Source organism: Mercenaria mercenaria, chromosome 2 (genome assembly GCF_021730395.1).
Source record: "Mercenaria mercenaria strain notata chromosome 2, MADL_Memer_1, whole genome shotgun sequence".
Classification (NCBI taxonomy): domain Eukaryota; kingdom Metazoa; phylum Mollusca; class Bivalvia; order Venerida; family Veneridae; genus Mercenaria; species Mercenaria mercenaria.
Window position 1 is genome coordinate 40942654 of NC_069362.1, and position 17194 is coordinate 40959847.

A 17194-nucleotide genomic window follows, 5' to 3' on the forward strand; every position below is an offset into this window, starting at 1 on the left:
CAACCAAAATTTGTTCACGTATTTCTAACAATAACCACACACCTCTTTGGTACTTTAATCACTGATGCGCCAACTTGTTCACTTGAAAGAACAAGATTTTAGTCGGTTTCGGGATTTTTAGGCAGAAAATTCACAGTCATCTTACCTTTTTGCCACATTTATGTATTTAGGCTTCATAAGTAAAATTTATTTCGGGTTAATAGATTAAATATGTGAAAGTCACGGCAACCAGAACAAGAGCTGTCCGTAAAACAGCGCGCTCAACTTTTCTCAGTGCTTGACTCTGAATTAGAGCTTTGCCAGTAAAAATATCCAAGTTAAAAAGGGACATAACTCTGTCAAAATTCAAATCAGAGTTATGGGAATTATGTCTCCTGGTGTAGACTTTGATAGTCAATAACTATTATGAGTTTCAAGTCAAAGGCTTTAATAGTAACAGAAATATTTGACTTTATCAAACATTTTAACAAAAACTTCTAAGTTATAAAGGGACATAATTCTGTCAAAATCCAATCAGAGTTATGGGGATTGTTTCTCCTGGTGTAGACTTTGACGGTAAACAAGTATTTTAAGTTTCAAGTCAAAAGCTTTAATAGTAACAGGGATATTTGACTTTATCAAAAATTTTAACCAAAAAATCTAAAAACGGCGCACTCAACTTTTCTCAGTGCTTGACTCTGAATTAGAGCTTTGCCAGTAAAAAATATCCAAGTTAAAAAGGGGCATAATTCTAAGTTATAAAGGGACATAATTCTGTCAAAATCCAATCAGAGTTATGGGGATTGTTTCTCCTGGTGTAGACTTCGACGGTAAACAAATATTTTAAGTTTCAAGTCAAAAGCTTTGATAGTAACAGAGATATTTGACTTTATCAAAAATTTTAACCAAAATATCTAAAAACGGCGCACTCAACTTTTCTCAGTGCTTGACTCTGAATTAGAGCTTTGCCAGTAAAAAATATCCAAGTTAAAAAGGGGCATAATTCTGTCAACATTCAAATCAGAGTTATGGGAATTATATCTCCTGGTGTAGATTTTGATAGTCAATAACTATTTTGAGTTTCAAGTCAAAAAAGCTTTAATAGCAACAGAGATATTCTTGACTTTATCAGAAATTTTAACCAAAAATTCTAAGTTCAAAAGGGGCATAATTCTGTCAAAATTCAAATCAGAGTTATGGGGATTGGTTCTCCTGGTGTAAACTTTGATACTTAATAACTAATTTAAGTTTCAAGCCAATAGCTTTGATAGTAACAGATATTTGACTTTATCAAAAACATTAACCAAAAATTCTAAGTTAAAAAGGGGAATAATTCTGTCAAAATTCAAACCAGAGTTGTGGGGATTGTTTCTCCTGGTGTAGACGTTGATAGTAAATAACTATTTTAAGTTTCAAGTCAATAGCTTTGATAGTAACAGAGATATTTGACTTTATCAAAATCTTTAACCAACGGCGACGCCGACGCCGACAACGACACCGGGGCGAGTACAGTAGCTCTACTTTTTCTTCGAAAAGTCGAGCTAAAAACGAAAAAAACTGAACCGTAATTTACGAACTTTAAGTGGATAATTGAAAGTTGTCAAAAAACTTACCTTGTAAAGAATGTGCCTCCAAAGGCACGGTTAACGATACCAAACAGTATACTGAAGGGAATAATGTCTCTCCAGAAAATTGCTAGCAAGGATTCTGCATAAGTTCAAGTTTGACTATGTTAAATGATAAGAAAAATAAATTCAACTGAGTATGGATTTGGATAGGACTATTTGAAAAATCGTTTAATTGTAAGGTCAGGTTTGTAATAGAAATAAATCATTAAGTACGAGAGGTGGGCCTTTCTTATCAAGATACCTCCGATAAATTTTCTCATATCTTTCTTGTAACTCTCTCATAACGTTCTCCGACAGGTGTCTTATTAAAACTAGAGCTATCACTGAAAGCGATTAATACCACCACCAGGTACTGGATACAGGAAGTTTTAGTGAAGGCAGGGTTCATACGGATCTGTCAATACAAAATTCTAGGACTCTTCAAGTCAACCTTGCTGATGCCAGATCCAACTGTTCTTCAGTACTTTATCATAATGCCAAAGGTCACTGACCTTTGACCTAGTGACCGCAAAATCAACAGTGGTCTTTTAACAGTAATGTCTAACTTGCCTACCCAATCGTCTTAGGATCCTATGCGTAAGTGTTCTGAAGTTATGGAAGTTTTGGAGGAATAACCCAATATCTGACCTTGAATTGTGACATTGACCTTTAGCCATCAGGAACTGGTGATGTATATGACATATCCTCTTGTCATGAAGAATAATAAGTCAAAGTTATATTTAAACCTTTTCAGGCACACAGAAGTCATAACATTTGACCTTGAATTGTGACCTTGACCTTTGATCATCTAGCATAGATGGTGTGTTCAACATGTCATCTGGTCTTGAGGAATAATACCGTGAAATAAATTAAATAACTTAGATATAGTGAAAATGCATCAAAATTAACCATAATTCTAAGAAAAATGGGCATAATTCATGAAATGTTGGTGTCAGAGTTATGCACCTTGTCTCGCATGATGTAAGCGATAAGGTGGAACATCTATTATAAGTTTGAATCAAATCCATTTAGTGACAAGAGCTGTCCATAAGACAGCCAAGCTCGACTATTCGAAATATTGTCCCAGAAGCAGGAAAATGTTACCCAAAATGTTAAAATATCACAAGAGCTTTAAGTTCAAAAGGGGACATAATTTGACCAAAATGCATATCAGAGTTATGGTACTTGATGCTATCAACTAGTTTTATAACCCCGAGATATCAAATTGCATGTAAAACTTTAAACAGGATTTTCTAAGTCCGAAAGGGGGCATAATTTGCCCAAAATACATGTCAGCGTAATGGGACTTGACCCAGTGAGGTTGGTAATTGATCTAGAAAAAGAAAAAATAAGTTTCAAAGCTATATGCCTTTTAGTTAGAGCTGTATATACTTGTACGCAAAACTTTACCCAGGACTTTCTAATTCAAAAGGGGGCATAATTTGGCCAAAATGAAGGTCAGAGTTATAGGACTTGGTGCTATCAACTAGTTGTATAACCCCAAAGACACATGTGAAGTTTCAATTCAATATCTGCACTAGTTTTTGAGATAGTAACTTGCATGTAAGAATTCCAAAGTCCAAAAGGGGGCATAATTTGCTCAAAATACATGTCAGGAACTTGACCCAATGAGGTTGGTAACAGACCTAGAAAAAGAAAAAATAAGTTCCAAAGCTATATGCCTTTAAATGATAGTTGTATGTACTTGCATGCAAAAACTTAACCAAGGTATGACGCCGACGCCGACGCCGACGCCGACGCAAGGGTGAGTAGAATGGCTAGACTATTCTTCGAATAGTCGAGCTAAATATTGAGATATAGATTTCGGGACGGGAATTGACGGGATGCGACTGGACGTAACAAAACAGACTCCTATATAGTGCCTCAACCAACATGTTTGGTGAGGGTATACTTATTGTAGCTACGATATTGAAAGTACCTACATAAAATCCTTACAATTTACGAGAGGTTCAGGGGTCTCGTAAATACTGACGATAATCGTAAGGAAACTGGCGGCACTCATTTTAGCAACCACTACGGAACTTTTCTGACGAATATTCGACTGATCCTTCTGCCGAAAATCTTTATTTTCCGTGGACATTTTGCACAACAGTGAATAAATACGTCATCATATCAGAGCACGTACTTCTTAGTCAGTGTGACAAGAATCAGAAGCGAGTGCTAAAGAAAATATTAGGTACAAATTTTTATCATCGCTTTTTCGTGTTGACAGTTCATCACGACATAAGGGGAATACTGGCAAAACTTCACTTTAGCTAATCATTGTAGAAATATTAATTTATTTTATTACTATTGATGCAATACAGCGAACATGCCCTTTCCGAACCAACTTTTAATTGTTTCTTGTTTTTCTTCGTCACGTTTATATTTAAACAATAAAGTTCATCTGAAAGCAGCAAAAATATGTCTCGATCGAAATTTTGAATCAAAACATAGTTTGTGACAGATTTTTGTAATCGATTTGGATAGTAATGTGCGTATTCCGTGTCTTCTCGCCTAGTTCGAATCAAAATAGTCTGAAATAGATTTCTTATTACTATCCACAACAACGTAAAACTACCTTCTTGAATCGGAAACTGAAATTATTTCATGTTAGGAATAGAAATAATCGAATTTAAGCCTTAATTGCAATTGTTTCTATTAAGGAAATTGTAAAGTAACGGTAACCAGTATTCTCTTTCAATCGGGACTGATACATCGTTCGTCAAGCCACATATTTAAAACAGCAATAGTTCAAACTAGGTGGAATTAATTTAGCAAACAATTCTAATTAATTATATGTCGTTATAAATGGAATCAGTTTCAGCAATGCTGTCTGGGCTTGACAAGAAAATGTGCACAGTATGTTGTACAGTAGCGAAAGAATCATTAAGGGTAAACACTTACCCTAAATAACAAAATTTAGAAACTATTTCAATTGATTCAGCTTCATAATAAAAACTTACATCACGAGAAACAATACCTCCTTTTCTAATTATCATAACATTTGTCTTAGTCACATCAACACGAAGTTTCCATTGATTTCAATACTGCTGCGACAAATTTATACTATCTTGCAGTTCAGTAGCTGAATTAGCAAATATAACGATATCATCCGCATATAACAAAAAATATCTTTAACATGTCGACATCTATACCATTAAGACTGTTATACACAAATTGTTCTCCTAAATCTTTAATAAAAATTGAAACGAGAAAGGGAGATAAACATGTCATAGGCCAAGTGCAAATGTAAATTCTTCACTTAAACTATTACAATACTTTACCCGTGATTTTACTGAGTCATAAATTGACTGTACAATGTTCAAAATCTTTCTTCAAAGTCCTATAATGTATTAATTTATACCAAACATTGTCATGCTCAATATCATCAAATGCATTTGTAAAGTCAACAATAGTGGAAAATATGTTTTTCTTGATTTAGAACATGTGCTATTAAATCATTTAAAACAAAAAATGTTGTCTACTGTACTCATATTTGATCTAAACCAAACACGTCTCGTATTTTTGCAAAAGCTTAGAAAATGGTACTAAATGTACAATCAAATCTACCTGATACAAACCAACTTTCATTATAAGTGTTCACATCTAAAGAAAATATCATTTTTTCGACCATGATATAGTCTGAAAGGTTTAAAAATCTGTTCGAAACACATGGCAATGAGATAAAGTCATAACCTACATGAACGTGTATAAAGACACATGACCCTGCTGTAGCCTGAGGTCATGATTAGGTTCTCGGATGAGGGCAGCCCATGGAAGGTTATATTCAAGTTCTTTAATACGACCGTATATGCGTATGTTTTGACGTTTTCGAGCCCATACGACCAGTCGGCGCTTGCGAGCCACGGGTGATACGAGTCTGACAAAATTCACTTGAGTCGATTATAACATCCTGGATCAATCTTCTGTTATTATTACCAAATTGCAAACTCTTTTTGTAGCTGTATTTCAGTGATCTACAGTATGTTCCTTATATGTGTGAATAACCCAACGATTAATAGTGAAATAGTGAAAGCTACCACGTATTTAAAGAGTTTGACCACCCAAAGTAGATACCCGAAAGCAATGCCAATTCTCCCTATTTGTATCTGTGTAACGTGCAGGTAAAGCAATGAGCAGGGTTAATGTGGAATACAACTCCAACGCATTGAGAAGATGTGTGACGTAATATCTAAATCCATTCCTGCAAAAATAATTATAGATATAAAAATTATCAAAGTTTCCTAGCGAAAGGTCGGCTGTTGGCAAATCAATGTCTGAATTCATTTTATCCTTTCTTTACATTTTATTTTATTCAAAAATGGATTATTCATCATAATACAGGGAACTATTCAAAATATGAAAAATCCGTCAACATTATACGAAATTTAAAGCAGAATTAGTTTGAATTAACTGAGTCATGAGTGCTGATCATTATATCTGCATGACCTTAGAGTCAATCTTAAGGTTCAGTATAAGAGTTGTATTCAACTTACACGGTGAGGATGCGTACACCTATTCTACAAGATGACAGATGGACAATTTAGGCCCCCTTAATTGGTGTGTTTCCACAACTTCATCTACAACCTATGCAGTCATTCTCTTTTTCGTTTAGTTTTATAAACATAAGAGTAATTACTATCTTACACTGTAGAAACAAAGTGTGGTCTAAACTCACTATAATACATAGAGTAATATGAGTAATTACTACCTTACACTGTAGAAACAGTGTGGTCTAAACTCACTTTAATACATAGAGTAATATGCATACTCCTACATTAATTAAATAATAATATTTAGACATTAAACATATGGCTTGGCCTTATATATGGTCACCGTCACTTGTGTAACTTGATTCTTGTTATTTCTCGTTTTCTTTATACAATGCATGTAATTATAATCACGGAAATACAAAAGAATGCAATTATTTTGGCACGTCTTTAAGCAAATTTAGGTCATATTTTGTCTGCTTGATAAGTTCTTGGGAAAAGGACCTACAGGTATGCAGTTTTTCTTTCACTTTCGACCACTGCTTTGTGTTGGCTTCATTTTATTGTTCAATTCAGAGTTGTTCTCCTTAGATTTTCTTGGACAATTACCATCTCTACATGTATCTTCTACATCAAGGGAAGAGATTAAATTTGAAAAATCAAGTGACCCGTTGGCACCGAACTTATTTTCCGATCTAAGCTTGTATTTAAAGTACATCTGTAGTCACCCACAATTATGTGTTGCATAGCATACTGCAAGAAAAAATCTCTTTACCTGAATCCAAAAAAAAAAAAAATGTTTTCCTTCCTTTTATGTCATTTGAGGCGTAAACATTTGATATTCTGTACATTTTGTGTATGTCTAATTCAACACGTCATTAAATCGACCGTTACTATTATGTGGTGATTATCTATAGTTATAGACAGTTTATCTTTTATCAAACCCTACATTCCCTTTGAATAGTTATTGCCGTTGTTCCAGTATGATTTACCTCCCCACAAGTCCCCGATTGTTTAGCTTAAGAATGTTTCTGGTAAACAATTATATGGTCATAGTCCTTCTGGTTTCATCATTTAAATATCAAATCCTGTTTCTTTTCATTTCCTCAGTCATTTACATTAATAGAACAAATACTATAATTTCAAATCATGTTTCTTTTCATTTCTTCAGTCATTCACATCAATAGAACAAATACTATAATTTCATAGATGTGTTTCTTAATAGTTTTTTACCGTATTTTTACTTCTGGACGTGTAGCCGTCGGCGGAGTTGAGGGGTGACTTTCCCCAAACCTTTTTTCATGCGCGATGTTTGGTCATATAATTCGTCGGACTACCACTCAAAGAAAGATGCTTGAAAACTGCTAAAAAGTTCCTCAGCCCCATTGGGCATGCCGGATGGCTCTTGAGCATCGTTTATCGTACAGACTTTTGGAAGTTTTGGTCTTCAAAAAATAACTGATCGTTAAGAAATAACAACGAGGCGTGAATTTGCTGTATTCAAAACGAGCATTATTTACAATTTTCAATCAGAATCCATGGTTTTTGCAACACACCCTTCGTCTGGGTAGTACTTTTATGAACGCAACTGGAATATTTGGCCATTTGTTTACAATTTTTTTCAATGCACATTGCTAACGGGACTGTTAAAGTATGGGTGAGCTGTCTTTACATTATCGGCACGGGGTCCTATTTTTGTCTGCGAATATTCTCACTTTAAACATACATTTTTATTTAATGGTAGTAAGGGGGCACAGTTGATAATCTTTGAGTACCATTATGAATATTTGCGTTCCTTTGATAAGTCCTCGTACAACGCTACCCATTACTTCTTCTTCATATTTTGACAAACAATAAATTAGTAAAAAATCATACATTTCATATGGTGCATCTTTGATTGTCACATTTGTAATAATTAATCTACGTCAGTATATTCACAAACCGGTTCTGAAGTCTTAATTTGTCTACAACAGCCACCAGGATATCTTTGCAAAACCAGGATTTTGGCAAACTTCACTACCATTTCTAAGTGACTTAGAAACTTCGGTTTTAGCTTGGATGGTAGTTTAGGGGCCAAGAAGCAATAAATGATATAGTTTTGCATTAGTATTAATTTTCTTATGCACAAGAAAGATGATTAAAAAAATTTGTCCAACTGGATTTTTTCCAGTTTCCAATCGGATATATGGCGGCCGATTGGAATTTTTGAAAATCCAATCGGACATTTTTCCAATATTTTGGCGGGCTGGATTTTTTTCCGGGCGAATATTTTTTTTATAACAAATTTAAAGGCATTGGTAAACCAGGGAATGTTGCGCATTTAATACTTTAACACCCTCTCTCTGAGTTGTTGTTTAGTTATCCTTCTCCTTTTCTGTAAAATATTTTCCTTTCCTCTAATACGATCTCTTTTATTCAGTCCTTTTTTCTAAGCATTTTCACTAAATATTTACCCCTTTGTCAAGAACGGCAACATAATGCCATGTTTAATATTATTTCAATGTATGCATAGCAGTTTTAAAAACTTGCCAATTTAAACGTCAGTAATGCAAATGTATAACCGTAAACAACAGATGTAGACGCAATTACTTCTTGTTATTTTCGTAAATATATGATTAGTACTGAAACAAACAAAAGAATTCAGGTCAAATCTAAGAGACAAAACATCGACTGCGATTCACTTTGCTGTTGTAAATAAAATAAAATTGCTGACCAGATAAACCAACTACCTAACTAACATTTATGAAGAAATAATGAATGTTCAATCAAACTCAAATAACAAACTTATTTAGGTCAACAAAATAAATTTCTGTTGAGAACTTTGCAATATCCGATTAGTTAGAATAGTAAAGAAAGTTATTTAGACCAAATGTTAATGGATAATACATTCCGCTGTTAAAACAATTGCTGGCTGGAAAATAGCTACTAGTACATCGATCTTTGTAAACAAAATTGGTTATTCTAAGATTATTTGAATTTTCGACCTAAAACAATAAAAACTTAAATAAACACAAAATGATGATTTAACTGACAGATGAATTGCGCACTTTGTGTACATTCGCTTCTAACTAAAACGTCATCACAAGGTGAACAATCCACTATGCCTTTATCTATTTTGAAAAAAATGTTGATAACTAAGAATGTTTTTATATACTAATATGAATTGCCAAGAAAAATATTCATGTAAGATCTAAAGTAAAATCCAAAGTATGTACATTTCAGTCAAAGCCTAGCCAGAAACAAAAAAAAACAAAATAAATAAAATAAAATACATCATCAATTTTTCGAATAAAACTTTGGTGCAAAATAGAGAGACTGAAGTAATGTTAAAGTTTACATTTTTTCCGCTATTGTAAATGATACTGATAATAAGATTAATGAATTGTTTATAATCGATAAAATACTTTTTTTTTGCCGCGCTCTTCGCGGACTGTGCAATATTCTTTGCGCACGCACACATCTGAAGCTGCTCTCTGAGAGCACATCCATGCTCAATGGCCATCACTGGTACTGTTCAAACTGATACAAAAACAACAAACAAACAAAAAATAACACAAATAATGATACCGGTATTTGAACAGGGAAGACATTCAACTTCTACCTTCAAACTAAATGATGGGATGATAGAAGTTATGACACATACAATTCAAGAGTTAGGTTATTTAAAAGTGGACACTGGCATCTAATACAAACATACCTTGCGCAATATTCGTTGTATGTTCTTTAATGTATTTTATTGTATTGAATTGGTTAAATTAAAAGCAGGAGATAAATATCAACTATTTGATAGTCTTGTTGGTTCGGTAGTACATTTTGACGGTCACTGTAATCTAGACCTTTAACCTACTGATTCCTAACACTATAAGGGTCATGTATTAACCATAGGCTATCCTCCTATGGAATTTGACGACAATAAGTCAAAATGATGGAAACATTTACCAGAAACGAGATCTCTGTGACCTTATACATACTGACCCTCAAAATAACATAAAATCTACTGACCAAAGGCAATCACCTTATCAATTTTGAACACTGTATGCTTATACTTTTATACCTTTGGTTCGAAACCGTTTACAGACTCGAGATATTGACATTTACCTTTGATCTTACTTGCAAACGAAACAGTAAGGAACATCTTATATCTGAGTAAAGGCCTTCGCAGTCTCAAGATTAATTTGACCTTGACCTTTGACCTTCTGATCTGCGAAACAACATGGATCATTAGATGTCAATAACAAATGATCGTGAAGTTTGATTAATTTTTATTGTAAAACTGTGGTCTACTGACCGATCAAACGGACGAAAGGCTTGTATTGTTTTCTGTAAGCAAACACGTTCAAGAACGGTCATTTTGTTGTCAGAATAATATTCTATCAGCGGTTTTGACACCAGTTCAGTCAATATATTTTGACTTTTGACATTCGATTAAGCATTACATGTTGTTCAACAACAACAACAACAACAACAACAAAAACCCTTTGTTTTAGATTTTAAAAGATCTGTTTACATGTCTGTGTTTATTTTAATATTTTAATTAGATTATCTGATTGTTTAAAGACAGTGCTGTAGATCTGGGATTTTATTTTGTTTCTGCGATGAACGTTTTTCTATTGTAAATATTCAATTGCGTCTGAAGGGTAAATGTGTGAACTTTCTTGTTTTGCATTTTTTGCCCTGAACTATGTATTTGCTTGTAGTCAAATATATTATCTACAGGTAACTTCCTGAAATATTCATATTGACTCTTAAGAGTTTTGATCATATACTTCAAGCAATCACTGCACATTTAATTGTAAATGGACTAACTATTGGTCTGGATTTTTTTTAAATGACTTCATGTCGGATCCTGATTTAACTTACATCTGGAAAAAAAATGTCTTTATTGTTGGTATACAGAGCAACATATGAAATCACAACGTTAGGAGAAAGGAAAGCCATAATATACATATGACTACATATAATATTATACATTGCATAATCTTTCGTAATAAAACCATTGTAAATTAGTATTGCTGCCTTCGCTATATAGTATAGATTATTGTTGCATAGTACATTATAATTCTTTTAATAATTACTGTTGTCTTCTTTAAGAGAAAAGAAGGTATGAGATAAGTATAAAATTATGTACTTTATGTTTAGTGTCACAGAAAAATCATTTATATTAGCATTGAATTTTATTGAATCAATAAATGATACACTTATTACTGATTGTTTCTCATTGATGCATATATGTCATACATGTATAGGGACTGAACATATTGCTGTGACATTGAAATTCTCTTACGATTTTGATGATACTCCCAGGCTTGTTTTCATTAAATTGTCATTATTTGCTGCCATCGTATAATTATAATTCATTATCATATTCCTTCTAGCTCCAAATCTACAAAAATGTACCAATACTAAGAAACTCGGTGAGGTGACATCTTTAATCATACATATATATTAACTGTAAAACGAGAAAAATGACTTATTGAATTCTTATTTATTCAATCAATAGACGCTTACGTTATAAAATCCATATGTACTGAAATACTTATAATAATTTGTTTCTTTTGGGTTTAACGCCGTTTTTCAACAGTATTGCAGTCATGTAACGGCGGGCAGTTAACCTATCCAGTGTTCCTGGATTCTGTACCAGTACAAACCTGTTCTCCGCAAGTAACTGCCAACTTCCCCACATGTACCAGAGGTGGAGGACTAATGATTTCAGACACATTGTCGTTTATCAAATAGTCACGGAGAACATACGCCCCGCCCGAGGATCGAACTCACATCTCCGTGATCCGTAGACCAACAAATGAATTCAACTTGTGCCACTACTGCTGTAACGTAACACTTGTGTACCTGAAGTCTGTCTTGAAACACAACACGATTATGACAGTTCTAACATTTTTATTATCTACGAAGAGCAATGCACAGTTAGTTATAAATGTTCAGTCTAATTTCACAGATATAATCAATGTTCCGTTAGGCTTTTAAAACAGTTCTGTGAACACATTTATTAACACAAGTTCTTAATTATAAATGTACTTCAGCCTAGCTTTTAACATTGCTTATTAAGTTTCAGCTCATAAGAGCTGGACGACATGTCCCTTGCCCGTCACATGGGCAGCTTTCTGACCACAAAATGTGTTGCGTTTATATTAGTACATGAGCCATAGGGTTGATTGGTACCATCTCGGGGGATTAATTCTCATAGTGATTTTTGGAAAGTAAGATAATATATGATAGCAATGTATCGGCGGTAGCTTTTGGTGTGATATCATCCTGTTATATGCCTACACTTAGATACAAGTTCAGGTGAGCTAAAATATATCCAATGTAGACATACGAATTATGGAACATATGCTATTCAGTTTGAATAATTGATGTATTTGTAACAAGTATTTAAGAACAAATAAATAAAATATTTCTTTAATTTTCGACATTTTTGGGTTTGCTTCTTTGAATAAATGTTAATTAGAATAATGATTATAAAGAAAATCTTAACAGCATGGACAACTATTCAGCATAATTACCGTTCATAATTAGATTTTCTTCAGATAGATGTTAGACCTTGATGTACCATTTCCCCCTGCCTTCCCTAAGGAATTCCACATTATGGTTTTCGGAAAGTACATACTGAATGCTTTTTATTCCTACATAAATGTCGTTTGATTGTTAGGGCTTTTGTAATTTACGGGACATTTAATATGTTTTCAAAAAACATTTAAGACGATGAAATAGTGCTACATAATGATTAAGAAAAAGTGCATTCTGTAGTTTTTTAACAGTCTTATTTAACCATGAATTGAATGTGCTTTAAAACAAGATTTCTTTCACGCACACTTTAACATCTAAATTAGTGTAATTTACGTAACAGTGATATTATTACCAACATTATAGTTATTTTACTCGTACTTATAACCCAATCACTAAGATGTTATGATTCTTCATACAATTTAAAGTACTAACTGAATAGTGTTTCTTATAACTATTTTTTCTGCGGTGGAAGGAACGTTTCCATGATGTAATCTCCGTATAAGTTTGTATGTTACAAAAATGTTACAAAACTGAAATTTCTGAAGTGAAGAAAATGCCTTACACAGATCGGGAAAAAATCATAACATTTTATAATAACTATACATAATTTGTATTGTTGAACTAGATATTTACTAGAATGCAGTGAATCACCATCTCATTGCAATAGTTGTGCGAATTTTACGTTACAATAATATGTGTTACCGAAATCAGTACAAATCAATTTTAAATGTTCAAGAACATAATTTTACATGTATATATTATAATACGTTTTAAAATTAGGTTTTAAACAAATAGAAAACAAATAGATACTCATTGGAACACCATGGCTTCATAGGGACACTATCATTCTTAGTTTAAATGTTAGAAATCTTCTGACACTAACTTATTAACAGATGACACATATATTCAACCATAATTATTTGACCTTCAACCGATGTTTATGTAAACAAGTAAAGGAACTTGCTGACAATCCAAGCCTTGAAAATCTGTTGAAAGTCAAACAGCGTTCAAAGAGTACTTTCAAAAGTACCAACACTTCAAAGTGTCAGAGAGAGACATCACGGAAAAGTGCACACTTCTGTATATACTTTATGGATATCATTCATTATATACTGGCATTAATAGAGGCCACAAATGTCAACGACCTGGATGTGCATATAGGAGTCTGGCACAAGTTGTGCCCACTATCATTTGCGTCCAATCATCTTAACGATGCAATGTATCTACCTGCGTATCCGTTTGTTTATACTAATTTGTTTTAGCTCGATTGTAATGAAAGCGTCAAGCCTGTTGGTATCACTGTCGAGTCCGCTTCCTGAAAAGCCAGTACTGGTGTCAATAGAAAAGTCATGGTTGTGACCCCAGTGGGGCTCGAACCCACGACTCCTGGATTGAGCCGACACCTTATCCACTAGACCACCGCTCCCCTATCTGTTCCTTATGATGAATCTTAAGTAACCCACCCTTGTGCAGAAAAGCTTTTGAGGGGTCATGGCTTCAGTGTGTCTAGATCAGCCGTACCAGCATCACAGATTGCTGTAAAACTTACTATAGAACAGACTATCAACCATCATGCCAAGGAAAAGAAAAGCATCATAAGTTTCAGCAGAAAATGTTCTTCATTCTACAGGTGTTATTTAACACAGCACATGCGAGCTAAATATGTTGAAGCTACACAACCGAAAACAGACATGACTTTAGAAGACAAGTCCACACACAAAGAAGTGGAACATGCGCAGATCAAAGCCGATTATGCGGATGTAAAAAGTGATGACAGTTGTAGAAAAATTTATGTTTCCATTTAAAGCTGAAAGAAATGTGCCTGCACTATTCGTGATATTAGTTATTGAACGCGCATGCTGTAGAATTTCCTGTGTCCTTGGCAAAAGATGGAAACAAAGACAGACAAAGCCAAACTATTATACTACGTTGAAGATAGTATCGAGCTGCAACAATCATACCATTCTATTGGAAATGTATCTAGCATCATTGATGGCGATGCGTTCATAGTAGATTTCGTTGCATATACATACTTTTCCAAAACAATCTAGTCCGTCGAAAGAAAACGACGTGGAACTGCACCAACACTTCTGTTTTCTGGTCAAAAATACCAAAACATCCGCAGAATTGGAAATATTTCAATTTCATGAGCAATGATGACAACAAAACTCAATTATGTTCAGACAGCTTAACTGGCGAGACGTCAACATGTGTGCTCCGACGACGTTTTGGAGGACGGAGAGTCATTTGTATCTGCAGTATAATGGTCATCCAAAATATCGGAACATCAACAAGGTTGGGTACGAAATGTTTGTCAAGAAGAACGGCAACCAAGACGGCGTTCATGATAGTTCCGACGGCATAGACATGACCCTGTTGCCACCATATCAGACCAGTCAGCTATCAGTTACTTATTCATTTACTTATATTAATCTACAAAATTGTTAATATACATATTTGCGTAGCTATTGTAAAAAATAGGAAAACTTATATAATAGACTCATATTTGATACAATCCCTTAATGTTTTTCTACATTCAATTAATACTTTTGTAGTTTTATTAATATAAAATTAAACGACCTTGATCTTTTCTTTAAGGTGAGTATTTGTCTACATGAGAATAGCCTTTATCTTCCTGGTGTTGATAAAAATTGCTGTAACTTGAGTGACAAAAAGATTGTTCTTGATAAACTAGTTGACATATTGTGCAACACTGACATAAACGAAACCAGTGAAACTTATGAGCTAACCAATATTGACGATATCTTATAAGACTTAGACAGTGATAAAGAGTCATAACTAAGAATGTTCTAGTATGTTGAATACATAGAAAATGTGGTTTATTGAAAACAAAGAATAACCTTGACATGATATACAATGACTGAAAATAATAACAGCATATTCCCGATTACGGTAACATATTGTAACATAAATTACACTTTTCTATTCATTTAATTTACATGACATTTGATATCTAATTGTAGAATGATTTTATTGATTAGTTAAAATGTTTCTTTTCTAAACATCATACTAAATAGCAACCACTTTATCATGTTTATATGAAATATTATGAAAATCTTGATTTTATGGTAACGTATGTTACTGTATAAAAGTACCATCTGGTATTATTCAGCATAAAAATGTTTACTGTTTAAGCATAAGAATATTGATACAGAAGTAGGCATGAGTATGCACCTTTTAGATAGATCAGATAGTAAGACATCATGTTTAAACAACATATTTTGTATTTTGCGTCTACATGTGTATTGTCACGTAAATTACAATAACAACAAGGTGACTTTGATATTAAAAAACTAATGGCCTGCGAATAACTGTCTAATTATAGATTTAACATATCAAAACTAGTTCAGAAATTGCTTTGATTTAACGATATTCATACTTTTCTGTTCCATATCATTTATAGAAGTATTAATTAATTTCAAACAAGTAGGTAACGCACATTAATAGGCCGTAAATTACAAGCGCCCAAACAGTCAATGGCAGACAACTTGATTTTGTGATCTGTAGAATTCTACTCCCTTATTCTTATATGTATTTAAACATGTCATATTAGTTCAAGAATGAGCAAAAAACCTTTCTAACTGCATATTATGAAACAATATTTGTGTTCTTTAATTATGTTTAAGCACTGGTCTATGTGTGTCTGTAATTGCAATCACTAAACGCTAAAGAGGCAATAGTTCAACAACAGTTCTATAAAATACATAAAATACATAAACTGAGCTGTTTGTCTATCAATTTCGAAGCAAATATAGTCAAAAATAAGAGAGAACCATTAGTTTGAAATAGAAAGTCTTCTTATGTATAACAGAAGTTTGATGAAAGTCTATTTTGGGATGGGGTTACTGCACGGCTAATAACTCACAAAAAAATACCACCACTGCAATGCTATCACATAGTTTCTGAATTGTCAGAGGCTTACCTATCCAAAAATAGCATTGAGCTTTAATCCCCTCGGATGGTACCGCTGGCCAAAATTACTGGGTCTGGCTCATGGACTATATAGGATTATACAGGAAAACACAGCAGACACATTATCTAATTTCCCGATCACTTAAGGATACAAAACGTCTAACCATTACACTACACTGCTAAATAAAAGAAAAGAAATATTTACTTATTTTTGGAACGTGAAACTGTCCCGAACTTCTATATTTTTAAAATAGTATAACGTTGTTTATTTTTTTAACTCTAGTAAACATGTGATGCCTTTAAAAGTAGGAGGTAAAGCGTGGTTTATTTTGGTTCCGTCAAGAAATGAATTTTCATTGTCTGCCTGTCAACATGTCGAAAAAAAAGATGTGCAACATGTTTTTGTTACGTTATAGATTCATTTGATATACGTACGAAAAGTGAGACCATCCGTTTAACTCAATAGGGAGAGCGCAGATGTACGGATCGTTGGGTTATTGAGTTCGATTCTGGGGCAAGGCTATGTTTTCCATGTCGATTTGATAACGTACTTAAAATGTAACATTGTATCACGTAGGCTTAGATTACTTGTCCCTAATACTAATATAAAATAGTAATTTGTCGGTTATATTTGGTTCAAACCATTGAATGAACTGA